Here is a 26,340-nt window from a genome sequence, read left to right as displayed (position 1 = left end):
TTACATGGCTCTCATTTCATTTCTGTTGGGCAGCCTGTCCTGGGACAGTCTCATCCCTTTGCTTATAGATGAGATACTGAACCCCGAGAGGCGGAACGAGGAGCTGGTTGAGCTGGGGCTGGAGCCGGTGTCTCCTGCCTCCCAGGCCCAGCACCTATTCTGCTCAGGCCCTCTCTTCTTGCCCGACAGCCTCCATGCCAAGTTAGGACATCAGAAACACCGCCGGGGACTTCCGAATGAACTCCTTATGCAGGGAAAGGCGTATCACGGTGTATGGGACAGAGCAGGGAAATGTTCATTCTCACTTTTTCCCTGTGATTAAGTCAACGGCCCCACATTGCCTCGGAAGTACAGACGAGCTCTTCTGGGCTGCCTACCCCCCCCAACTTCAGCTCTGTTTCCCGGTGTATCTGTTGTGCTGTCCCTCGGGCAGAAGAGGGTGAGATGCCTTTTCCGAGACGTGGAAAACTTTGCTGGGGAGAGTGAGGGAAGCTGTGTTCCCCCGGCCTACGGCCTCTGTCCTTGAGTCTGGAGAGGGCTCATGGTGGTCCCACAGGTGACGGTCGGAGAACCTGGCACATGTTTCTGGGCCCGCTGTGAAGGAAGTGCTCTGTGACTCTTGAACTTAGCTAAGATCAGATCCTACTCTCTGGTTGTTGGTAAGTTGGAGGAGAAGATGCTAGAGAATTGATAAAAAGAATGTCTAGACCAGCCCTGTGAGTGAGAAGCCCTGGGGACACGAGTCCCACCTGCGAGAGACAATGTAGCGGGCTCTGGATGAATTTTCTGTTCCTCCCAGACATACCTCTATGACTTAAGGAAGGGGAGAGGCATGCTGTAGCCATGATCTGTACTTGTCCTCTCAGGGCCCTGTGATCTACATGCCCGCACTCCCCATCTGCTTCTTAAGATGAGCTGGCATGTATAGGAGCCTGGGCACTGCTGAGGGCATAGCTGCCAGCACCGTGCTACACCAAGTCTGGCTCCGTTCACCTCTCCTGTCAACACCTGCTGAGGCCCCAGGCATTAGTCAAGGTAGGTGCATCGGTGCAACATAAGCAGGGACCACTTCTCCCCCTGGACAGACTGGTGAGTGAGCAGTGGAAGCCTGGAGCCCTGCCCCAGCCCCCACGCCAGTGCCTCCTCTTTTGTCATAGGAGGCACTGGTGATATTTTTGCTCAACAAATGCTTGTCTCTGAGTCTGCAGCCCCACCAGAGAATGCCAGATTGTTTTTGTCTTTTGAAGTCTGCCCTTGGGACTTGGCGGAGTATCCGGATGTGTAATTAGCCCACAGTGGTTAACACTGTCCCCATTGTTTACCCAGAACCTCGTGTACCAGGCATGGCTCCCAGTATCGAAATACAGCAGCGCATTAAACCTCCCTCCTTTTGGGTCTGTCTGTTCTGGTACCATAAGGGCTCAGCCAGCTTCTGAACGTCAGTGAGATAACGCGGCCAGTGAGCTCGGGTCAAGCAAATTCTCCTCCAGTCACTTTTACCCCATTGTTGCTTTTAGTATTCCACAGTCATTAATTATTTAAACAATTCTTTAGTACAGGAGCAGAGCCTAATTCTCTCCTGCTACTCTTGGTGGAAGTGAGTAAAACGGTCCAGACTGAAATGCGACCACAATTTGTAGCTCAAAAGCTGCCTTGAAGCTTGTAGGTGGAATTTTGGTTAGGGGCGCTGACCACGTTGTGGTCCCCCGGCAGCGCCGCTCCCCTCAGGTCCCTGCTTTCCCTGGAGCAGGGGGTGAGGGTGGGTCTCACCATCCCCTCGTCCCTGGCCTCACACACTCACGTAAATTCTTGTACATGCTGTCAAAATCATTTTTGTTCTTGTGTGTTTCTAATTTTCTCTTGTTCCTCTTTTCCTTTTTCTTTATTCCTTTTTCATTTGTACTGCCCAGGGAGCATGTTGTTGCATCTGAAAATGTGGGCTGTGCACACCCTCCATTGGAAATAGCCAGATTGCCCTCCATACTGTCTCCATCGCTTTAAAAAGCAAAATCTTAATATCTGTCTTGATCCATGTATTATCCTAGTCATTTTGTATTTTCTAATGTTTTGGAATATTTGCTTTGTTAGCACATTACCCACTGGTGTTAGATACCTGTTAAAATCCTTGCTTTGAGGGACCTGTTTGGTCCTCCTTTTATTTGGTGACAAATGCGCCCTTATTAAATTTGTTTGATTGTTTTGAAGAAGTAAGATGCGAATTGATTTAGTCGGCTGCTCAGGGATTCTTTTCATGGAGTATTTAAAATTGTAAGGTCAAACTCTGCAGCATTTTGCTCGATTCCTGCTTTTACACAAACGTGCTCGGCACGCGGTTCCTGGCTGTCGCTGTGTGACGTGCGTGACGGCGCTTCATGGCCGGCGGTCACTGGTGAGGAAGTGGCCGCCACGGAGGTGACAGCTGCAGGGGACGCTGTTGGAGGAAGCGGTCACCGTTTGGTTCTTTAAATTTTTTTTTTGCATTCAACTTCCCCGTGCCATTTACTTTACTTTGCCTTCATAAAGGGGCAGAATTGGGTCTAAAATCCATGACACTATTTGTTCCCTTTACGAGGCTGGTTTTTCTGGGTATCAGGACAACATGACCTTCTCCTAAGTAGCTGGCTCACCTGGATCTGTTGGACACAGGGACAGCTAAAAGGGCCGTAGCTTCCTCTCTGCTCCAGCCAGTGGGCATTCAGAGCTGGGTCTGTGGTTTGCCTCAGCAGCCGTGCAGACCTCCCTGCCCCGGCCTTTACTTTTAACCCATGTTGGCAGTAAAGAGTTGAATCCGTTTCTGTTGCAGCTGACATCCACCACTGACAGCCGTGTCGTTAGTTTGTGGTAGTCAGTCTCCAACACCCCAGACAACCGTGAAGGAAGATGATTTGGCCGACCTAGGACCCTGGATTCTCACCCTCACCATGGTTCATCTCACCCGGTGGAAGGGTTTGGCCACCACCATCATGCTGACCATGAGGCCTTGTTTCTCCTTTCATGCTCTGGTCCAAATGTGGACACTTCATTTTTCACTGAATTTGTCTCGCTTGAGACAGGCCAGAATATCTGAATGAGTCCATCACATTCTGGGTGGGGAACAGAACAGAAGTAAGTGTCGCAAGTAGATGGAGTCTAGGCTGTCCGGGTTGGCAAATGCAGGCTGGGATCTGTGATGGCTGGGCTGTACACTGGACACAGGTCTTTCCCGTGGCTCCCGAGAGCCCAGGAGTTGGAGTGATTACAGCCTTGCGTGGGTTCCCCCATCCTCATTTGCTCACTGGCAAGTGTGTCTGCTAATTAGGAGCTCCCCCAGACCTCGGGCCCTTCAAAGCTCAGACCACGGGAAAATCTTGAGTCCCTTCTCCTGGGCCTCCTGTGTGAGAATCCAGTGCCTTCTGAGGTGACCAGCGGCAGGAGATGCCTCCCCCTCCAGGGAGCACCCTACGGCGGACTGTTAGTGAACCATGCTGTGAGCTTGTGTGTTTCCGGCCATGGTCCCTGCAAAACCACACTTGAGATCAGCTTATTGGCGAAAATAACAGGACTGATTGCAGGGCAGGGCCGGGGGGAGGGAAGAGTGGAAATTGAATGTGACCTGAGACAACTAGGTGGGTGCTGAGGCTGTTACTAAAATGGGGAGTCTGGGAGGTACCTGCCAGGAATCGAATTCCAGAGTAAATGGTGGACATGAGGCATTTTTAAGATGCCATTTTTCATCCAAGTTAGGACTTCAAAGAGGCACTCGGCTCTATGAGACTGGGGCTCAGGTGAAGGAGCTGGACTAGAGATACAAGTTGGGAGTCGTCATTCTTAGCTGGTGTTCACAGCCTTGCATGTGAATTAGATCATCTCGAGAGCTGCAGACTGAGGCTGAGGGAGGGGAGGGCTGTGCCTCGGTTGGAGGAAAGCCCAGACCATGCAGCTTTGGTGTGTCAGCCAGCGGCGTTTGTCATTTTCAGAGCAATCCCATTTATCCTTAAGGGGCCTGGGGGTCAGCAGGGCCAGCCAGAAAGAAATCCAAAGGGAGAGTCTTGGCCACGTGTGCGTCTTAGGAAGGTGCAGAGGCTGCAGGATACGGAAGGTTAGAATCCTCAGAAGCTGGAGTTGGAGTGGGGAGAAGGTATTCACAGTCACCTGTGAGGGAGGGAGGGAGGCCTAGGGAGTCCCCACCCTACCAGACTCGCTTTCCCATGAACAGGAGGCAGTCAGACAGAGGATCTGAGGTAAGAAGGATGGGCATTGGGAGGGGAGCCAACCTGGAGAATGGTGCTTGGAAAGTTCTGGAATAGTCTCCCTGAAAAATAGAGTTAAAAATACCCAGACTCTTAAGAATATTGTTAGTGACTTGGGAGGAGGCAGTTGTTTTTCTGGCCTCCTAAGTGTAAGTCATGTATCTAGGGATACACAGAAGATACGGGCAGTCTGTTCCGGGGACTTGATCCTTACCAGGGGGATCAGTGCAAGTTTAAAGGGGCAGAAGGGCAGCGGAGGGAAACTAGCCAGGCCCCGTGTCAGGTAGCAGTCGGCCGCCCTACTTGCGTGTTTCATTCACATCCATGACTCCCAGGTGGGCGCTGACAGCTCCCTTTTGGGGATTGGGAAGCCTTCTCAGAGGGGTTAAGGAATTGGTTTGTTTAGCGGTTGATAAATGCTGTAGCAGGATTCAAGCAGAGCCTTGTCAGACTTCAAGGGCATGTTCTCTCTACTGTTTCCAGTACTTCCCTGTTATACCTGGAATGGTGAAGTGGGTCAGATTTGGAGCCTTTCAGAAAAAGTATGATTTAAGTGCCTCAGGACTGTTTCACAAAGCTCAGCGTTCTTTGATGGTTCTGAAGCATGCAGTGCTTTTTGCCCCACAGAGGTAACGTCTAACTCCATTGTCGATGATGTGGTTGCAAATGATATACAGGTGTAAAACCACACTTCGCAGCTTCTAAAGGGAAACTCTCCAATTCTCCCTTGGTCGGCTTTCTTCCACGGGGTGTAACTGTGCTGCAGCATAGGCCTGAGCTTCCGTATGGAGTGAGGATTTAATATCCGATGTTAGCATAAAATGGTCAGATGAAGAAAACCGACATTGACAATTTATTTTTGGGTTTCATTAGTCAAGATATACTATCAGTTAATGGCCCATATAGCAAATGAAATTCAGTATAGGACATTGCATTTCTTCCTTTCTATTTAGAGTTCTCTTACCGAATAAGGTTGCCTGCTTTGGAACATCAGCTTCACCACCACGGCACCTATCAGTGTGTTGGTGTGATTGCATTTACAGAGTGAATGTAATCTGGTCTTCCTCAGCCCCAAACACTCCAGTGCAGAATCACGGGCTGTAGCCATCTGTTAGTCATGCAAATACTTCTAAAATTATATGATGCCAGAAAAGAAAGAAGAGAGAGAGAGAGAGATTGCCTTTATCAAAGTTCCTTTCAGTTCTAACTGCAAACTGTTGTTGAGCAGCTCTGGTTTCCTTTGGATATGAATATATACATTTCTTTGCATGTAACCTAGGTTTTGGACTAGAACACCAAGTTCTTGCTGTCCACAAGCCACAAAAATAGTAGCCAAATTGCACACGTGTGAAATAGTTTATACTTTTTTCTGAGAAAGTATCCTTGAATTTGGGACTTGGACTGTGATTTCTGCTTTTTGCTTCCCTCAACCGTCTTGTAATCTCTCACTCCTTCCCACGTGGTTCCCAAGTGTTCGTGGTCTCAAAGGAGCGGGCAAACACCCAGTTGGTCACCATGTACTGCTGCTATAGATAGAGACCAGACAAGACCTGAAGGACATTATCGGAGAGGAATTCCTGGAAGAAATGGGCTCTACATTCTGTTGTGAGGACAGAGTAAGAGTCAGCCAGGAGAAGGAGTCAAGAATGTGTCTCAGATCGCAGGTGCAGCCCGGGCAGAGGCCTGGAGGCTTTTGGCGTGGGCACCCGTGGAGAGTGCCCTGTGCGGTCCAGGGTGGAGGGAGCCCCTGCTGGGGAGGACACTGGAGAGAGTCCGGGATGTAGGGCTTTGGAAGAAGTTGAGTTTTACTAGAACTGACACAGTAGGCAGTGAAGGGTGTCAACAGAAGTGACCCTCAGGAAAGGTACTTCTGGTTTTGCTTCTGATATTCTACAGACCGAAGGATCGGGACGGGCGAGAGCAGGTATGTCTGTCCCTTTGAGACCCAACCGGTCATTCATTTATACATTACACGTGCACTTCTGTGAGTCTAGGGGAGAGAGCGTGTAGCCACATTAGTAAGCAAAATGTATTTGCTTCTTGAGAGCTTAGCATTGTCAGAAGTTGACTTAGCCTAGAATGTTCTAGGAAGAGAGGAACAAATTGTGGAGGTTGGAGGGAGGGAAGGCTTCCTTGGGAAACAGTCAAAATGAGACTGGAGCAAGTGGGAAGTAGGAGCAGGTCAGGGGCCCCTGTGGTCACTGGGGACCTGTGTACTTAGGTGAGGATGGGCGAGCAGGGTCTGGGGTGGGGCTAGAACTCTAACAGGGAGCCTCTAAAGGGCTTGAAGTGGGGGTTGATGTAATCAAATTTGTGATTTGGGAAGGCTGCCGTGGCTCTCTGTGTTTGTATAGCGGGGAAGAGGGGGTGGGTGCCACCAACTGGGGGATCATTAGAAGACCATTCACAGGCTGGGATATGGGCATCGGGGCTACTTGGGGATGGCAGGGGCAGTGTGGATGCCGGCTTTCCTTATTGGGGGACTTGTTAGCGGGCCGACCTAGAGGCATTTTGTGGCTGGAAGAAAACTGATGGAGGCCGCCAGGTGGATTTTCCTCTTCTCTCCTTCCCTGCCTAGTGTGATGATCTTAGCTCAGCCAACATTTGGAACAAAAGAGCTAATTTCCAGGGTTGCCCAGGACTTTGTAGAGCTCCTTCGAGTGAGATCTGATAGGATTTAGGTTTGTGTTCATATCTGGATGTTCACTTAGCTAGAAACGTCCTGTCATTTCGATTTCCATAGGGGTTTTTTACTTCATAAAGATTGCTTTCTTGGTGAGAGGAAATTTAATACAGCTGTTGTCTTTTTCAAAAAAATCATATCATTTAAGAACTTTAATTTTCAAAAGAATAGAAATATATAAAATATTTAAGGAAGTCTTTGGTGTAGTTTCTTTGCTTTCTGAGCTAATGTGGAGTTAGAGCCTTTGCATTACTTAATAGCACATCCTTGTCAGTATTTAAAGAGCTGATAGTGGGCGCCCCAGGCCCCACCTCTCAAAGAATCGTTAAAGTTTTCTCTGAAATAGTGAGGTCATAAAGGTCTTGTTTTCAGAAATAAAACGGTTTATAATACGCAGCATAGCCACATTTATAAAATAATAATTAGTTCAAAATTAAGAAAGTGGAGGATAATTGATTTTTTTAAAGCCTATACATAAACTTTCTTGTGCTAATGTTGCAACTGGAAATTTTGAAAAGAAAAATCCTACTGCAATATCATCTACATGGAATACATATATGAGTTTTACGCTTGAAAAGTAACTGTGCAGTGGTTTTCAAAGTCAGGAGCATTCCAGCTCAGATACTGGCAGTGATGGTTGCTGGTTTTCAATGAAAGAGCCTAAATTTGCCTTCTTAGCTTTTTTATTTTTGTATTGAGAGGGTTGATTAGTGCTTTGCGAGCATGATTTAGGGGCAAATTGAGGGCAGATGTCGTGTAAAAACAGTGAGATATTTCCATGCATTTTATTTTCTGGACATCACCAGGGCACATGTGGGGTTTGTGCCTGCAGGCTGGAATGCTGCAGGACTCCCTAATCCATCACCATTATGTCCTGGAGCTACTCAGGTCATTGAATGCTTTTCTGTTGCTTGGAGGAAAGGTGGTCTGATGGAGATGATCAGATGTGCAGTTAAAGTGCTATTACTTGAAATAAGAGTAACCTAGAAACATTGCTCTAACAATACAGGATGAGGGAGGAGAATTGTCTGAGCTACTTGCAGTGGGGAGTCTTCTCATGTTTCTCCCACACCGTGACTCCTGCCAATATCCGCCACAGTCCTGCACGGTAGTCCTGCCGAAGCAAGCAAGCACTTTGCTCAGAAACGCACTGAATTTCCTTGTGCCTCTGTTTGTTGGCTTTTTTTTGAAAGCACATTTTGCCCTTTGCTTAAATGCCATCCATGCTAGTCAACTCTTACACTCATTTTTCTGGAACTCGTCCATAAATAGCTGCTGAATGGATGAACAGAATGTAGTATCTCCATGTAGTGGAAGATTATTCACACGTAAGAGTGAATAAAAAAGAAAAAAAAAAGAGGAAAATGAAAAAGGCCACCTGTTTTTGGAAGTCCACCCTGACTGTTCAACCCACACTTTTCCCTTTGAAACCCAATCACTTATGCTCCACTCTACTCTTTTTGATAGTGCTTACCACCTTCTAATAATCTTTAACGTTTTCAAAAAAAAAAAAAGAAAGAGATGCTGATACCACTTCAAAATATACAAGCCTTGATAACAGCTTGTTAATTGAAAGGAAGCAGACACAAACGGTCAAATATTGTTGATTTCAGTGATCTGAAATGCCCAGAAAAGGCACATGCAGAGGCAGAGAGCAGGTGATGGCTGGAAGGGGCTGGTTGGAGGGGGATTAGGGAGTGACTGCTAGTGATAGGCGGATTCTTTAGGGGTGATGAAGTGTTCTGGAAATAGAAGGTGATGGGTGCTACACAACCGTGATTGTGCAGAAGACTGCTGAGCGCTGTGTCTGGGAGTGCCTGTTGTTGGGGCATCTTTATTTTGTTCTCATCCTGCAATGTGAAGAGCCATCTTCTGCTGTGGCTGTTCTACTCCTGTGAGTGGTGAGGGTCAGAGACTTTGCAGAGTCATGTTTCTTTTTTCCCCCTGGGTGAGTGTAGGCAAAAAAAGATTTAAGCCTAAGAAAGTGCTCCATCTGCAGAAATGTCTTTTTGTTTTTCATGATGTAAAAACCTTGAGAGCTTTTAATCGTTGAAGCCAGTCTGTGGGAGGAAATAGCCCGTGAAGCCTGTTTGAGCCCGGGAAGCACCGTGCATCTCTCCCAGACACGGGTGGGGATTTCACCCCCGTTCAGGCAGTGAAGGGCCCAGACCCGTGAGCAGACTTGACAATCGTGAATATTTACGTGTATCCGCTGCTTCATCTTGGATATTAATTTCAAGCTGAGTCAGTTTGTGGCGGCAGCCTCATCCTACATCAGGAATTTATAGTATCTGCTCTTTGAGGTGAAGACCTGACAGACTTGATTATTTAACAGTCTGCCTTGAATTGATATCTCAGATTCCTTTGTCAAAAGCAAAACAGCAGAAATACAGACGTCCTTTAATGCCAATGTGACCTGGAACGGGATTAGCCTCTGTGCCTCAGTCGCCTTATCTGTGAGTGGGTAAGATGATAACAGTGCTTCCCTCAGAGGAGCTGGTGAGGGGAGAGTCAGAAGCACAAATGGAGGACTTACACGAGGTGCTCATGAATGACCTAGTTTAGTGCTCTCAGCCTGGTGAGGCCTGAGGGGCAGAGATGTCAGAACAGAGCAGTCCTAGCCGGAGCTCGATCCGTGATGGCAGCTGTTATGATCAGTATCACCACTGTTGATTATCAGGTAGTTTATGACTTGGTAATATGAATTCATGAATAATGTTAAAGAACTAGATATCTCAGATCCAGTTTACATAGTCCTCAAAATTTCCTCTGAGAAATAGATGGTATCTTCCCCATCTTAAATCTGAGATGAGTCTCTAAAAAAGTCTGTATTCCTCCATCTTTTTGCTTTAATTCCCCATTTCTTAAAAAACAAAGTTTTTAAATGGAGTTACTGGGGACTGAACTGAGTGCCTCATGCATGCTAAGCACATACTCTCCCACATGAGGTATAACCTCCTCCCTGATTTTTTTTTAATTTACTTTCTTAATTTACAGAGTTTAGAGGCCTCTAATTCTTTTTCTGGAGACTTGTCCATGAACCTGTAAATCTATAATTAATGGACAAAATTTGGTTTATTAAAAAAATCAATAGAATATTGTGCAATCCATCCAAAAAGAAATGCTCATTGACTTAAAATGTTTCTCCTTTAAGGTGATTTCTCCTTTGTGGTCTAGCTTAATTTATTAACAGGCATCCTCATCATCATAATGACCAAACTCGCTGTGAGTGGACACCTACCTAAGGTTAAAATGCTTTCCTCATGTTTTAGTTCATAGCAGGTGTTTGATTGTAGGTATCAGTGTCTCCTTTTTTGCAGCTGAGGGATTGAGAGATGGAGCAGCTTGTCCCAAATTACATGCAGCAGGCTGTGGCTAGCTCGGTGCTGGAACCCAGGCTGCACAGGATGCTTTCTTAATTGCTCCTCTAATCAGCCTCCCGTTAAGTGGTTACCCAAACACCTGTGACTCCATAAATGGCCGAGTTTAGTGATCTCAGCTTGATGATGCCTTCAAAGGAGAGACACCATTGAGAAGGTGAGACAGAGTGGCAGAAATTACAATTGTTTATTTTCACAAATTTATAATTCTCAGGTAATTACTTAAAAAGTTAATTTTATATTTTAGTGCTCTGTAAGCACTAAAAACATAACATTAAAAATAATTATAGTGCAAAAGAGAAGTGGGCTCTGAAAGTCCAACCACTGCTATTGATGTTACTTGTTTTTCTCTAGTGGCCCTTATTGACAGAAATACTTACAAAGACTGAATTGGTTTTATGTAGTCTTAATATGGAAGAAAAGATTGTCAGTGAATATTGTAAGTAAAGTCTTTACTCTTTTCTTTCCTGTTGATGAATATGTAAGTTGTTTTCATGGCTTAAGTACATTTCCTCATTTGTGAAATTTTAGTAATATTGTTTAATTTGTCTGACTGTGAGAGTTAGACGCCTTGTATACAAAGAACACAAGAGGTGCTTAATAAAAGTGCTGTCACAATGACAGATATTTTAGATTGATCAACTCTGAATACTAAAGAGTGTCACTTATTTCTGATGCATATTTAATATGTATATGTATGATATATTTGAATATGGTTTAAAGTAACAAGGATTCATTTTTTTTTTTTGGTGTAGTATGAAGTTTTAATGAAATCTGTATCATTCTAGTGAGACAGGGACTAGTTAAATTGCCTTAATCAGATGACCTTGAAGATTATTTACACAGAATATGTATTGTTACAAATCAGAATTTATGTTGCCGTGTAACCATCCACTCAGATATTTAAATTCGTGGGATTCTGACCAGATCAATTAAGTTTAGTAAAATCCACATTGATCATTTTCAGGGAATAAGCTCCTCTCTTTTGTGATTAAAGAAAATTTTGATTTTTTTCTACACTCTTAACAGGTTTAAAATATCAAAACATTGATTTGACACATTACTTTTTTAATAGAGAGAATAAAGCTCATGCTGTTTTATTATGTAAATAAATATTTTTGTATGTCGACAAACTTGTATGATATCCTGGATCTTTGAGAAGTATTTTGCAAGATATTAGATAACCTACTGTTGGAAAAATACAAACGTGACTTTTATGAACATAGGCGTAGTACAGATCTGTTGGTTTTTGCTACAGTGCAAGACATGAGGCCTAGGATGCCTTTGCTGCTGATTGCCAGGAGGACACATTCCATGTCTCAGTTTCCCCTCCTGTAAAATGAAGTGGCTGAACTGGATTCTTTCCTCTTCTAAGATGAGTTTCCATGAGCCTATGTCTTCTGTTTATATTCAGGAGTATTAGCAGTATCAAATTAAATACTGAATATCCCTCCCTTCCCCCGAATCAAAGTGCAGTATATGCTACATAAGCTTTTAGTTATCTGATTCTCCTTTCTGATCCTACAGGCAATTTTTGTGTTGCATCTTTCCCGGCAACCTGGAAGGTCATTTTAGCCATAGGTGGCACTGTTGCACCTTCTTACAGTCTTAACATTCCTGTTTGTAAAAGAAGGCTTAAATAACTTTATTTTATTTTGATTTCTTTACTTAATGCTTCAGAAGAGCCCAATGTCTTTTATGTGTGTCTACCTGGAAAAGTTATTCTGCTTATATCTTAGATTTATTCTGTCATCTCACTGTGAACATTTCAGACTTGCTGTGCAAGCAATGGGAAAATCGGGCTTTTCTTCTAGTGTTAGAAACCAGTGAGCCGGGATTTTATAAAACAGCTAGAAGCGGCATCTGGACGACCTTAAAGGTGAAAAGTGTATTGAGTTCCCTGAGTTTTGACCCCGCCGCTGTGTGTTAATTGGTGGTAGGAGATTTGGTACATATACGAAGGGGTGTAGTTTTTTGACTTGGGTTTGGTTGCACGTGCTGCCACTGAGCCACGTGAGCCTGAGACAGTTCGTTTTGAGTTTTTCCCTCGTCTGTGAGATGGGGACATTCATATATGAATTGTAGAATTGTGAGAATTAGAAATTATGTGCAGTGTTTACCACAGTGTGTATGTCAAGAGGGCTCTTAAACTTTAGCTGCTGTTTTGTGTGAAGCCATCATTTGGGAGTCTTTGGCAATTACTAAGAAACAGGAAAATAAGAAGAGCTGTTTTTATGATGAAAGATATTTGAGGAGGTTCCATAGTTCCTATACCCATAATTTAGCATCAGCAGAGTCAGGACAGTTACACAGTCGCCCTGAACCAATGTTAAGCCACAGAATTATTTGTTGCTTCATATATTTTGGGGCTTAAGGAGATCCAATACTTATACACATGTTGTCTCCAGCAGCCAACTGAGAGATGACACAAAAGAGTAGACAGGCGATAAATGTCTTCTTTGTTACTGATGAAGCCACGTTCTTCATGAACTTCAAGGCTGTGGCAAAATGCGTGTCATGATACTGTGTCCCAGAAGTACAGACTCACCCTGTCCCATGTAGCTCTGGGCCACAGCGAGCCTTCCCTTGAGAAGACCTGCCCTTTCATGCACAGAGCTTTCCTGACATGGAGCTGAGCATCCCGCGTGCTTCCCAATGGTGACCAACACTGGAGTGAAAGGAAGGGTTTCACATGCCCCGCTTGTCTCCCCGGACTCACACCTCACTCTGTTAGTGTGATGAGTGCTAGCTGTGGGCCAGGGGCCAGGGGTGTGAAGGGAGAAGCACTCTCCATGGCCCAAAAGAGTGGTTAGGAGGCATCCCCTCCCTCAGTTTAAACAGGTGGTGGGGTGGAACATAAGGGTACTCCCCAATTGTTTATAAAAGGAGAAATAAGGATGTTCTTTGGGACTTAGGCTAGCCAGGAAACACATAAGATGATTAGAGGGGAGACTTGTAAATCACTTTGATATTAAGTTGACATTTGTTGAACACCCAAAATGTGCTACATTCTTTTCTGAGCATTTTACAGAAATGAATCCTTCAATCTTCTCAACAAGCGAGTAAGGAAGGTTTGATTGTTATCCCAGTTTTATAGTGTGGAAATTGAGGCACACAGAGGGTAATTAAGTTGGCAAAATCACAGAAGTAGTAATTGGCAGAGCTGGTATTTAAACCCTGGCTGTCTGGTTTTGAGGTTCCCAGAGATGGGCTTTTTGTGTTTAGCGTTATCAGCATCCCTGAATCTTTGTACCTCTGTGCATCAGTTAGCCTATAAAGGACAGGGAAAGGAGAGTTACATGGGTGCTCATAGTCATGTCTTGCCGCTGTCCACGGAGAGTGCACCGTGATTGGCGTTAATTGTCTTCTGGGCAGTAGATCTGTTCGTATAATAGAAATTTAGTTCATTGAGTTAATCTAGAAACCCTTCCTGCTCCGTTTCTGTCCATGCTTGCCATGTGACTGCCTGCCCGTTATTGGGCAGTGGAGGAGAAAATGTACTCATGGTTGAACTCTGATATTTCAGTCTGGTTCATAGATTCACGTCTTCTGTTACATTAATAAGCTAAGTTTCTGGTTTTCTTGCATCAGTGTCTCATGACTTTGGTTAATGTGAAACCAGTCCATGGGAGCCCAGGTGTGATGACGGTATAATTTCTGAGCACGCTGTGGCACTTCTACCCATGCAGACGTGGCTGAAGGATGTCCACCTTCCTCACTGATTTCCCCCAACAGCAGGGTCCTCTCCCACCCCTGGATGTGAGGTTGGGAGCTCTCTGAGTAGGCCAGTCAGAGGCCCAGTTAACCAATCAGAAAATGATGAAGTACCTGGAAGTGGGTTTAATAGAAGAAAAGGGCTTCCAGGTAGTCAGATGGGCTGTTCGAGTCCATTTGGTGAAAAGCTGTCCACTGTCTGTGGTTTAGCTGCTTCTTTGCTATTGAAAAGTCTGGAGTAGATGAAGGGATTTTAAAAAGCAGAAAGGAATGATTTCAGGTGGTACGTCCACACTGGTGAGAAGTGATGGATGACCACCAGTGTGAGGCATAGACAGAGTCTTACAAACTTCATAAAACAGCATTAAAAGCTCTGCCATCTGAGTGCACTTCATATGGGGTCCAGATCATCACTGGTGACGCAGTGAGGGCAAGTAACTGATGATGGCAGAAAGAACATGGACGCATCAAAAAGGTCTCGTTCACGTTCCCTGTTTAAGGGATGCGGCACAGTGTAATATATTTGAGCTGGTTTTTCACTGAAAAATTTTTAGTGTTTTCTGGGACTCCCCAGTACCCCAAGGGTCCATGCAGCTGGGTGTCCCCTCAGTGCAGCACTGTCAGCGCTTGCCCTGGGCTGACGCGGTGTCACACGGAGTAAGACGGTCAGCGTCCCCGGCTCCTCTGAGCTCCGTCTCCTCATCCGCAGAGCCGGGTTTCTCATCCGTGTCTACTTAGTAGGGTTGTTGAGAATCACACGTGAAGCTTCAGGGGTGACTTGTGGTTGTCTCTGTGATTGGCATATAGTGAATATTTGATAGAAACACTTGTTTTTTTAGTATAATTGTAGTACCTAGGTTGCAGTGGTTTTTAGTCTGCGTTTTTTTATAACTTTATTCTTATTTTTTTGTTTTGCAACTTTGTTTATTTATTTTTATTTTTATTTTTTAACATTTTTTATTGATTTATAATCATTTTACAGTGTTGTGTCAAATTCCAGTGTTCAGCACAATTTTTCATTCATTCATGGAAATATACACACTCATTGTCACATTTTTTTCTCTGTGATTTATCATAACATTTTGTGTATATTTCCCTGTGTTTATTCTTTTTTTTTACATTTTTTATTGATTCATAATCATTTTACAGTGTTGTGTCAAATTCCAGTGTTCAGCACAATTTTTCAGTCATTCATGGACATATACACACTCATTGTCACATTTTTTTCTCTGTGATTTATCATAACATTTTGTGTATATTTCCCAGTGCTATACAGTGTAATCTTGTTTATTTATTCTACAATTTTGAAATCCCAGTCTATCCCTTCCCACCCTCTACCCCCCCCCCCCGGTAACCACAAGTCTGTATTCTCGGTCCATGAGTCTATTTCTGTCCTGTATTTATGCTTTGTTTTTGTTTGTTTTTGTTTTTTAGATTCCGCATATGAGCGATCTCATATGGTATTTTTATTTCTCTTTCTGGCTTACTTCACTTAGAATGACATTCTCTAGGAGCATCCATGTTGCTGCAAATGGCATTATGTTGTCGGTTTTTATGGCTGAGAAGTATTCCATTGTATAAATATACCACATCTTCTTTATCCAGTCACCTGTTGATGGACATTTAGGTAGTTTCCAAGTTTTGGCTATTGTAAATAATGCTGCTATGAACATTGGGGTGCAGGTGTCATCCTGAAGTAATTTTCCTTCTGGGTACAAGCCCAGGAGTGGGATTCCTGGGTCATATGGTAAGTCTATTCCTAGTCTTTTGAGGAATCTCCACACTGTCTTCCATAGTGGCTGCACTATTCTTATTTTTAAATATGCACTTAGTTTATTTATTTTTTTGGAGGTACTGGGGACTGAAGCCAGGACATTGTGCATGCTATGCAGGTGCTCTACAACTGAGTAAAACACACTCTCCTTTTCTGCACTTGAATATAAATATTGCTATACACAAAATAGCTCTTAAACACCATCATGGGACCTAGTCACTGTATAGACAATTGAACACGTATGCTATTTCAATAGGAATAAATGTTGATGAGACATACATTTCTGAATCTGTTAATGTGCTTAAAAACGATCATAGGTAGTGATAAACACGAATCTTTGATCCAGTACTTCTTAGGGTCTGTTTTGCCATCAAGGGAAATTACATTCTACAGAGAAGGCTAATTGGGTCTCTTTGATATTTGGATGGTTTAGCAGATGATGAAGACTTTCAAAAGCTGAAAGTTTTGTATTTTAAATTAACTACAAAGTTATCTTCTACAAGTTGTAAGTACTAAGCTTGTGAAGTGCTCAGTAATCCAGGGGGTATGTGTCTGTGTCTGTGTGAACGTTTGTGTGTGTGATATCAGGAAGATAGAAAGAAGTTCCATATAGACTTCTGATAACTTTCTCCTCCATTTCAAGGTGTAGGCATATATTTACATAAATAAATTGATATTCTTTTGTCATTTGGCATGTTGGGAATAAGACTTTCTCATACTTGTTTCAGAAGGGTTAGGGAGGTTGAGCTTAGGAAATGGGAGGATATAGAGACAGGGAGGTTCTTTAAACTGTGCAGAATGAGAAATAGTAACTTTTCTCTTTTCTTCTAGAGCAAACTGGCACTGAATTGTAACATAATATTACTCAGAATTGCTTTTCTGATCAGATACAAGTACCTCAGATTTTTTAAGGCAACATGAAAGATGAAATATGTTTTAGCATTTATCTTTAAAAGAAGTTTTATTTTTCAAGTAAAAGGTTATAGCCTGTTCTTTCTTCCAGCGGTACAAGAAATTCTCATTGATCTATCTAAATGACCTCTGTGCTTAGATTCTTTGTGTTTTTTTTTTTCTTTAAGTGCTTGTTTCATTGTGGTTTGAATGAATGTTTAAAATTTCTGGATTTTGATCTTTAGAACATGCTGATTTATCAAAACTGTTAAAAACCTGATTGTTCTCTGCTTCTGGTTTGGTGGGACAACCTACTGATTTCTGTTGTCTGTTCAAGAGGGAAATTCTTCCTCTAGCCTGCAGATCATTAAGTGAATGGTTTGCAGTGTGCCTTTAAAATTATTTGTATGCATTGAGCATGTTTGTCCAGTGAAATTTAAATTGACTCATTGTAATGACTTTGCTTTGATTCTGTGGTTTTGATCCTCTCCACAAGAATTTGAATTCTCTGTTGCATTTTGTATACGTGTTCTTAACAGGGGAAGAAATTTTACATTTTTTACAGAGGTGGGTTTTCCTATCCCCTCTGAATGCCTTCTAAAATTGATACATTAAAAATCTGTTATTGCAGTGCATAATTATTTCATAAACTATTTTTTGGCATAATCAGAAACAATGACCAAGAATGATAATAAAAAAATACGAAAATCTTCCTTCCTTTGAAGAATAGAAATCAGGTAGTCAGGCTCCCTCATGCTTTGTGCCTGACACAATTACTCTCATGTCATTGTGTATCATGATTCGGAGATGGAGTTGCTTCAGGTTTATAGATTTTTGTTTTAAAATTTGTGTTGAATACTTTCTCCAGACTGATGTTTCCTGTTGTGTTTGTGGAAAGAGTAGAAGGGAAAAAAATACTTTGTTTTGTTTTCAGGAGGCCTGAGTTGATGAGAAAAGTGTTGAGGGTGGGCTGAGGAAAAGAGTGACACTCCCTCTCCTCCTGGCTGAAATTGATGAACAAAGAAATCAATTAAGTATATCGATATTTGACCAATAGAATTTAGCGAGCCCAAACTGGCTAGAAATGCACAACGGAAATTACTGAATTCAGCTGCAGAATGAGGTGCTTTACCAAGTAGAAGCAGCAGAGAGCAATCAGAAAAATCAGTAATATGATGAGATATAAAAGGAATATTATATCTTTTATTTCTGAAACTTTTCTACGGAAAGTTGTGTAGAGCTAAAATTAAGTTTCAAGCATCAGGAGTTAAGAGAGTGGGTGGTTCCGTAGGATCGTTATTCTCGGATGTGCGTAGACCCTGCTAGAGTGGCTGAAGATGGCAGGAAGAGACCCACATCCAGGATTAGTCATCCTAGGGTGTCCTCCATAATGGTTCCATGTGGGAGCCCATGATTGGGTTAACAAATTATAACACAGCACAGTCGCCTCTGAACTTTAAGAAGAAAAAATATGCTTTGGTACTGCTTTGCAAGCAAGTTCCTGTGCATCTTCACTCCAGTCTCCTTTCCTTAAAAAGCAGAGACAATGCTTTGCTTGTGTAGTTGAGGTTTTAGGTAGCACTCTGCTGGTTGCAAAGCAAGGTGAGACCCTCAGCTATAAACGCTGGGCTTGTGTGTTGTTAGTCTATTATCCTCAAAATAAAGACCTGGCTGGTCTGGTGGTGTGCTTTGTCATGAACATATCTAAAAGTGTATCTTGTTCCCCTCACCCCATGACTTCCCTAAACATACACTAATCCTTTGTACTCATTGTATATTCTACAATCTCTGCCTCATCCTGTCTTTCCCGAATTTCCTCCTTACTATCTCACAACTGTTAACGAATTTTTCCTTTGATTATACACAATAAATATGGGAACATTTGAGAGGCTCATGGAGATGGCTCCCTACTCCCTCTCGATTTCTTGACTTTTTCCACAGAGTCTTGAATAATCATTCCGTGTCGGTAAGACTTCTGCCAGCCAGAACCCACAGTTCCAGGTGAGAAGGATGCAGGCTTTATCTCTCCTACCGGAGGGAGAGACAGAAGAGAATTGAGATATGCTCCCCCGTGATCCCTTCCTGCCCCAGGTCTACTGCAGTTCACCTGCAGCCTTCTGGCCTCTGCTCACACTGCCTCTGTCCCAGGACTAAACTCATCCTTTTCTTCCCTTGTCAACATTTCCGGTACCTTTCAGAACTTGGTCTCTTCCCTGCAATTCAACCCTGGCAGATGTGATGGTGGTCAGCGTGCTGGTGGGCAGTCCTTTGGGGACCCCCAGGAGCCATGCTGATTCTCCTGAGTCTATCAATCTGGGTTACAGAACAGTCGAGCACCGAAGGAAGCCCATTCACGTGATGTCAACACAGCATTTCATCACTTTCATTTTATTTTTAAATTTTCGGTGGAGAAAATATTTGTAGCAAACTCTTCCAGATATTCGCCGCCTGCTTTCCTCACCACCATTTCCTTGTTGGCTCTGGTGCTAGTTTTATGAATCAGGATTCTTCTCTGCTCATTTCTGGCAGCAGGGCTTGCCGAATCCTTGATCTGCATTTGAAGCAGAATGCTTCTTCGTGATGTCAAGGTGATTCTCCTATTTCTGAATATTTCGTGTACACTCAGCAACTGTTTCAAGTGAAATGCTCTTGTCCAATTTCGGTTAACTCACATTTGCTGATCTCCTGCTTTCATGCTGAGGGCAGTTTCTTTTTCCTCTAATAAAAGTTAGCAATTTGCATTTACTCTGGAAGGTACTGCCCCGAGATGCTTTTGTTCTTAACAGTTTTAATACAATTCACCCATTAAAATGTACATCGGTTTTTACTCTATGCCCAGAATTGTGCATCCCATTCAATCTTAGAACATTTTCATCCCCCCAACAGGATGCCCCGTATGCATAAGCAGACATTCCCATCTTCCCCATCCTCCCCCAGCCCCAAGGAGCCACTTTTCTCTCTGTGGATTTGCCTGTGCTGGACATTTCATGTAAATCGAGTCACTTCATGTAAGTGGAACCGTCTATTGTGACCGACTACTTTCACACTGAGTAACGTTTTCAATGTTTGTCCATGTTGTGGCCTGAGTCACTATTCTATGCTTTGCTATTGCTGAATAACATTCCACTGTATGGCTGGGCCCCTCTGTTTACCCATTCACCAGGTGATAGGCATTTGGGTTGTTTCTGCTTTTTGGCTGTGATGAGTAATGTCGCCGTGGACACTCATGTGGGATTTTTTATGTGGATATCTGTTTTCAGTTCTCTTTCATGTGTGCCCAGAGAGCAGAATTGCTGGGTAAGTCAGAAACGAAATGTTCAACTCTCTGAGGCCCTGCCAGGCTGTTTTCCAAAGTGGCCACGCTGTGTTACGTCCTCACCAGCAAGGGCTGTGCGCTCCACTTCCTCTGTGTCCTCATTAGTGCTTGTTACCATTTTTTTTATTATAACCTATTGTTGTGAGTGTGAAGCGGCTTCTCCTAGTGGTTTTCACTTGATTTTCCTTACAGCTAATGCTATTGAACATCATTTCATTGTGCTTATTGGACATTTCTATGTTTTTCTTGAAAAATACCTTTTCAGAACATTTATTAATTTTTTAATTGAGTTGCCTTTTTATTGTTGAGTTGTAGGGGTTTTTTTTCTTCATTTGGAGATACAAATTCCTTATGAGATAAATGATTTGAAAAAATTTTCTCTAGTGTGTTGTTTTTTCACTTTCTGAATGGTGCCCTTTGAAGCAAAGTTTTAAATTTTGATGAACTCCAATTTATCTCTGTTTTCTTTGTTCCATGTGTTTTGGGGTATTATTTTAAATCTGAAGTATTTTATTTAAGCTTTTATGTATAAAATATCTAAATTTGTAGAAACAGTCTAGGAGATGGGTGCGGTTGTTTTCCCCCGTCTTTGGATAGGAGACTGAGGTGCAGAAAATTTCACTGAAATATCAGTGTCACAGCTACCCAGTGCTGTGGGAGTTCAGACCCCTCATGTTTTTCCCCAGAATATGTGATCTTCACCACCATGCTCCACTACTGCCTGGAATCATTAATGAAAACATCTTTCCTTTTTTGATTTCTTGTTAGTTTTTTTTCTCATTAGGGACCTCATCTCCTTATTTTCCTTTCGGATGTCGGTGTAGATTTATTATAGGGCTCATGTAGGCAGAAGCATTGCTATCAGTTAACTTCTATATTACTCACTCTCCAGTGATGATTGTTGCTAGTTGACCTAATCAAGTCATGCTTAAGTCTTTCCTGCTCATGACACTAAAAACAGTCATGACTTACAGAACGCTCAAAGAAGAAAGTACTTGATTGATTTTATTTTGCTACCCAATCAAACCAATCAAGTAAAAACCCTAGTGTTGACACAGACGATAAGCCCTCCAGAATAGGGTCACTGTCTTCCTTGTGTTTCATTTATTTGGTCACAGTGTCTGGATAGTGCTTTGCTGTCCAGCAGTTTTGTGAGGATACTGTGCTCGTGAATATTTGTAAGCACAGAATTTTGACAACAGACTGTGTTGTTCATTTCACAAGGGAAAAGATAATATAGAAATACTGCTCAGATCTATTTTAAAATTAAGCTTGGAAATTTGAGAAGAATTCAAGAAGCCATACAAAGCTCTTTTCCACTAATTTTAGATCTATCTTAGACACTTTATGGTTACATAGCAGAGTAACTTATCAAGTAGATTTGACAAGAGGAGTGTTATATTGATTATTTGATTTAGTTGAAATATTCTACCAGGAATAAAGTCATAAGTGCCCATAAATGAACAAATATGTTTGTATTTCTATGCAACATGGGAGCAGACTACATATGTTTCTATATAATATATATGACTGTGTGTTTTAATCTGCCTGTCAGTGTTTTTTATAGTTTTTCAGCAATGTTATAACTTCAGAATTCTTCTAAGTTTTTCACTCCCGATATTACTGCAGTTTGTACTGTGTATTCTATCTTATGGATGGGATTCCACTGTCCCCTCAGTGAGGAATTTCCTCTCCTATTCCGTTAGTAGCAGAGTTAAAGGAACTGTGATTTCTAGGCCTTTGCTTTCCATGTGTTTGCAGTTGGCTGTAAATCACGAATTTCCCTTTCTTGAGTTTTCATTTTTCAATAAGAATTTTTAAAATAATTGTTAATATGTTTCACCAGTCTCCCTAGAAACTTGATGTGTTTGTGCTTTTCAGTTTTCAATTTATGAAAATTGTAAATGCACACTTGTTTTAAGTAGTCCTTTTTCACTAGATATTTGTTTACTTCTTTAGAGTTAAAATAATTTTTTCCCAATGAATGAATCGGTGTTCATGTTTTAAAAGATAACTTACTTTTTATTTTTCATATTCTAACAGGTATATTTGTTGTACAGAATTTAGAAAATAAGGATAAACAAAATAATAACTTAAAAATGGCCTCTAATCTCACTTGGAGATACAGATGTAAGGTTTGAAATTGAGAATTACAAGTCCTCTCACGTTGTACTTCTCTTTCAAGTACGTTTTGGTTACTGAGACCCTCGAATTCCCATATGAATTGTAGCAGCAGCTAGTCAGTTACTGCAGAGGAGCCCGCTGGGATTGTGATCGAGACCACGTTGTATGTATGCATCGCTCTGGAGAGCACTGCCATCCCAAGAATGCTGTCATCTGATCCAGGAATCTGCGTGGTGTGTCTTTCCAGGTATTTAGGTATTCTTTAATTTATTTCAGCAATGTGTATGGTTTACATAGTATTATTTTATTTATTTTTTGCCTTTATACTGAGGACAAGTGTGCAAGGTACCAGGATTAGAATTGTATTATAGCCCCGCAACTTGCTGCCACCATGGACGCTGCGGTCTCTCTTTGCCCTTTGTAAAATCTCGCACAAAATAGGACCTAAGTAACTCTCTCTTGAAAGAATGATTATATGATTGCTGGATGATGCTTGAGAGTCCTTGTGATGATGTCTTTTTCCCAGACTTTCCTCTCTTCTTAACTATGCCCTTTCCCTTCCTTTCTTCCAGCCTGGGTTTCAGCGTGCCTGTGGCATTGATTTTTCTTGTCTGTGGACTCATCCTTTCACTAGTTCATGATAATGTTACATGTGGGCTGTGGAAACTTGCTAGATGTCAAGAAAGAGCAAATCCATTGCATGCTAGATTTTTTAGAGTGTGTTATTGTATTATCGATTGAAATTAAATCAGGCTGACCCATTGAGCCATCCCCTGAGCTCTTTTCGCCTTCCTACAGGTGATACTGCTCTCGTTGCTTCATGTGCCCTTCCCCCAGACTCGGTTTTGGAGTTGAGTAAGTCACCATCACTGGAGCCCTCTCATTAAAAATGAAGAAAACCTTTGCTCCTTCTCCCTGGTTGGGGACTTGGATGAGATGAGGTAACAGATAAAGAATGGAGCCCCACCTCATTCTGACCACCGCTCTTTCCGTTCATTTCTCCAGGGGAAGGGTACAATTCAAAAATATAAAGATTGAGAGCTAATGAGATAGACAAGACAACCGATCATTTATTAAATATCCTTTCATGCCAGAAACAAATGTATTATACACACAAAAAGCACATAAATTACGGTAGTACTGTGGTTACAAACGTGGGTCCGAGTTCGATTCCTGCTCTGGAGTGACAAGTCCTGTGAGATGGAGAAATGGTAGATCGGCTTAGCCTCTCTTGGACTTGTTTTCTGTCCTGCAGAGATGGGGTTCGCTAGGCATCCCTACCCCGTAGAGGTGCTGTGGGGTGTAAATGACGTGAGTGGGCAGCCCGAGCACACCTGCTCGTTCCTCGTAAGTGCAGGATAGCACAGCTTTTGCGGTGATGCCTTTATGACCACACCGTGTAGACTCTCAGTGCTCCGAAGGGATGCCTTGTGGATTGGAGATGGGATTCTCACTTCTGTAAATACCCAAGAATTGGGTTATTGGGCCTTGCTGATTTGAATCTATTCTTTAGAAAGTACATAATGTAGATATATTTTTCAAACATGCATGCTTTTTATCTTTTATTATTTATACTTCTACCCTCTCATCTCTTGGTGTGACATTTCATGGAATCCAGGAAACAGTCCTAAGCCACCTGCCTCTTCACACTTCTTTGTGGTGGTTTTCTTCCCTGACTAGAAGAGGGTTTTGCATAGGAAATTTTGTTTGCTCCCCTTCTCTTGGAGTCTCCCTGTTTGTCTGCCCATCTCTCACCTGTCCATCTGTCCATTTCTCTACCCACTCATTCTTCTGACTTGTTCCAAGAAGCACTTCAGGCAGCTTACAGAAGAACAGATACCAAATAAACAGGTGAGAAAATGGGGCCAATTTCAGACAGTGAGGCTTGCAGTTGAGCCTGTGTGAGATTTGCAGGCGTGAGACACACGCCTCTGCCTTGTGCCTTATAAGATAGACAGCATCAATATGCCTGAGGCTCCCAGCAGACACAGGGAAACAGGGTTTGTGGGAGATGCTTACTGTCTGTGAAATAAATAAGTGGCTTAGGAGAAGCCCAGACTTTCCAACTACTAAGGCTTAGGAGAATATATTGAGTGTCTTCCAAAATCAGATTATTGCATCTTTTCTTTTTCAGAGTTTTATGTATAGTTGGTTTACATTCTATACCTGGAAATTTCTCCAAAACTGCTGCCCACGTGAGTCCCATGACTCGGGAATGGGGTGGTTCTGCTCATTGACGGGTGTTGGCCAGAAACGGAAAATGACAGCCTCAAAGGAGCCTGGGATTAAGCAGTTATGTTTTGTCAGTGCTGTAGATTTCAGAAAATACTTTTACCATTTCTCTCCGCCTGAGGAAGCAGCGTGCTCTCTTCCCAGCATCAGGAGCTCAGGGCCACGTGATGGTGGGGGCTGACTGCACTGCCGTCAAAACAGCTGTGCTAGTCACTGCAGGTGTGGTGCTTTCACGTAGTGCATTTCATGTTCTTTAATAGGTTTCAACAGGTAGTTAATTAACTGAGTTAATTAACATTTAATAAATATAATGCTTTGTTGAAAAGACAGTTATAGGCAGAATATAAGTTGTGAACAATATAAAAACTGTTTCAATACTGAAATTTCAGTAGGGAAGATTCAGTTTATCTTATTTCCGCCTCTCTTTAAAAGAGAAAAGAAACAAGACAGAAAAAGCAGAGGATGATTTCTGTTCTTCCTCTCGGCTTGCAGGTGCCTTCACCTCCAGTGGCATCCATCCAGACACCAGCACTGACACTGGCCGTGCTCAGAACTGCCTCAGCCCTGAAGACACAACTGACAAATGGAAGGGGGACGCGCCCTGTTACAGCGGGTGCTTTCAATTTTTGAGTCCTTATGTAACTGCGCGGTGTTATTCAGGATCACCCATTCTGCACTGTGTGACGGTGCTTCGGTGTCTCCTAGTTATTTGTTTCTGTAAGTACTCATGTATTTTTTCCAATGTGTGTTACTAGACATCTAAAAATGCATTTTTCAGATGAAAAATAATGTGTATTTAATATAAAATTCTGAAAAAAGGGTCAAAAGGGTCTATCCTGTTCCCAGTATTCAGAGATAATAATTAACACTTTAAAATCTATTTTCTGTTCTTTTCATCAGTGTGTATTACCTCTGTCATAAAAACCAGCAAGCACTGTGTGCCTGTTTGCTGTGTGGAGACCTCCATTTTCCATTCAGCTTATGACAATTTTTTACAGTATTCTATCTCCGCTGGCATGATTTTTAATGACCATTATAGCATTCTGTCTTGTGGAGTCCTCGTCCATTTTACTTTGTACTTAAGTAAACTTTTATATTCCAAGTAAACTTAACTGGAATACTGAAAAGAGAACTGTGGTGGTACCGAAAGTCCCCTACTTCCCTTCCCCTTTTTTCCTGAGAGTAAAAACTGCTGACAATGTGGAGTATATATTTCATGACCTTTATGCCTATGTCATATATATATATACACATACATAAACGTATATGAGAAATCTATGTCTATGTGTGTGTATATATGCTTTATTGAAAAATAAGGCCATACTATATGTTTTCTGCAGCTCGGTTTATTCACTCAGGTATATATCACAGACATCCTCTCCCTCCAGACTCACCCGGTCCTTTCAGATAGAGTAGAGTGGTCTCCTGATGTGCAGGTTTGGTCTCTTGTGTAAGGACACCTTTCGTGGGAGAGAACTGTGGACAAGGCCTTGGACCACGCCGAAACACCGGAACTTTAGTGGCCACAGCTCACCGTGATTTACCGCATCATTGTCTTGATGGTGGACACTTAAGTTTTCTCCATTTTCCACTGTCAGAAAGGGTGTCTGACTGGCATCCTTCTTGTACAAACATTCCTGTGATCTTGTATAAGTATTCCTTTAGTTAAGGTTTCTGGAAATTTAGTCCTTGGATGTGACAACTACATAAATCACAGGCTCCTTTCAAGTGAATCTAGAAATTCCTTCTCCTGTGGGGAATGAAAAGATGTAGAATAACTTATGTAACCAATTCTCTATCCGTGGGTATGATTCCACTTCAGCTTTTCTTCCCACCAATGTAAACAGTGCTGTGTAAATTCTCTGATGAGTACATCTATTTGAACTGATTCTTTTTGTAAATGAAACGATTCCTAAAAGTGAAGTTCAGCCTGTGTGTACACACGTTTTCCAGGGTTTACATATCCATTGACATGTCGTCCTCCAAAAGATCGCTCA

At 42.5% G+C, this 26,340-nt stretch overlaps 1 long non-coding RNA gene across 1 annotated transcript; it reads left to right on the top strand.

Annotated features, from left to right (window-relative positions):
- Positions 1-764: 764 nt before the first annotated feature.
- LOC140691497 (uncharacterized) lies at positions 765-25,996 on the top strand. The gene is made up of 6 exons (XR_012067198.1): positions 765-1,035; positions 22,173-22,358; positions 22,910-23,052; positions 24,246-24,306; positions 24,836-25,060; positions 25,732-25,996. It is a non-coding gene; the product is annotated as an uncharacterized lncRNA (long non-coding RNA).
- Positions 25,997-26,340: the final 344 nt, after the last annotated feature.

The sequence above is a fragment of the Vicugna pacos genome, chromosome 35 (assembly GCF_048564905.1).
Source record: "Vicugna pacos chromosome 35, VicPac4, whole genome shotgun sequence".
Classification (NCBI taxonomy): domain Eukaryota; kingdom Metazoa; phylum Chordata; class Mammalia; order Artiodactyla; family Camelidae; genus Vicugna; species Vicugna pacos.
The sequence above is the reverse complement of the archived record's forward strand: the minus strand, read 5'-3'. Positions and strand labels throughout refer to the sequence as shown.